The following is a 1,021-nucleotide window of genomic DNA, read 5'->3' on the forward strand; positions in this document are numbered from 1 at the left end:
AAGTGAGCTCAGTTATAATTATTCAATTAAAAGTAGTTTAGTGCTTCTGCAGCAGTCGTGGTAACTAGCATGGCTGAGGATGACACTGGGCGGGCAGGCCTATGCAGGTCAGATTCATGCCTCTGAGAAACTACAAAGAGGTCATTCTTCAGCTTGTGCAGCTATTTTAATGCACGAAGAAACAAGAAAATTGCAAAAGAAATCGAATGGAAATGTGAAATGTAATGTTTGTGGTGAGTTTGCTGTATTTGTCTTAATTTAAACATTTGATAGTTCTTCTATATTCTAATGTGAATAAAATGTAGGTTTATGAGATTTGGGAATCATTGCGATATGTTTTTATTTCAATTTCACACAACGTCCCAACTATTTCTGAATAGGGGTTGTAAATCAGCAATCATCCAAACTTTGAGAACCAGTGAATTAATAATAGCATTATGGTGCCCAAAAATGTCCAACTGTTTTATTCAGGTGATGTGAACCGAAAGAGTGGAAAGAAATAGGTTATGTTTGACAATCACTTAACAAAATTCCACATCCTGGTGGGAAAATTCAAACAACAGCTCAGGAATATAAATATCAAGAAGCTACTTTCAGCCACTCCGCATGTTTTAAAAGGCGTGACCTTACAAAGAATTTTTCACTTTTGATCCACCACCTAATGCAACCAAAATGGATTTGTATTTCCTCCAAACTGCACTTGTTAGGCAAATATCTAAACCACTAAACTGTACGCCACACCAGAATGATAAAAACTTAAAACTTGGAATAACTTTAGACAACAAAAGCACATAAACATTTGTAAACTGTGCTCTTCTTAAAAACAGCCAGAGTTCACAGGACAGTATAACAGGCTGGCACTCGATTGGCAATAAAAATATTAAATAGCATCAAAAAATAAACACATGGTAATCTTAACAAAACTCTGACTCCTGGCCATGTGTGCTCGACTGACTGCCAGCTAAGTTAATGTTAACTGGCAAAGTAAACAAAAGAAACAATGTTGTGCGACCAGAAGTTA

The 1,021-nt window shown here is 36.1% G+C and overlaps 1 protein-coding gene across 2 annotated transcripts in view; it reads right to left on the reverse strand.

The window, feature by feature from the left end:
• The window catches only part of slc43a3b (solute carrier family 43 member 3b), a 20,955-nt gene that overhangs the window by 16,326 nt on the left and 3,608 nt on the right, over nucleotides 1–1,021 (reverse strand). The window lies entirely within an intron of this gene.

The sequence above is a fragment of the Haplochromis burtoni genome, unplaced genomic scaffold, assembly GCF_018398535.1.
Source record: "Haplochromis burtoni strain Fernald_Lab_line unplaced genomic scaffold, NCSU_Asbu1 Contig_4, whole genome shotgun sequence".
Classification (NCBI taxonomy): Eukaryota; Metazoa; Chordata; class Actinopteri; order Cichliformes; family Cichlidae; genus Haplochromis; species Haplochromis burtoni.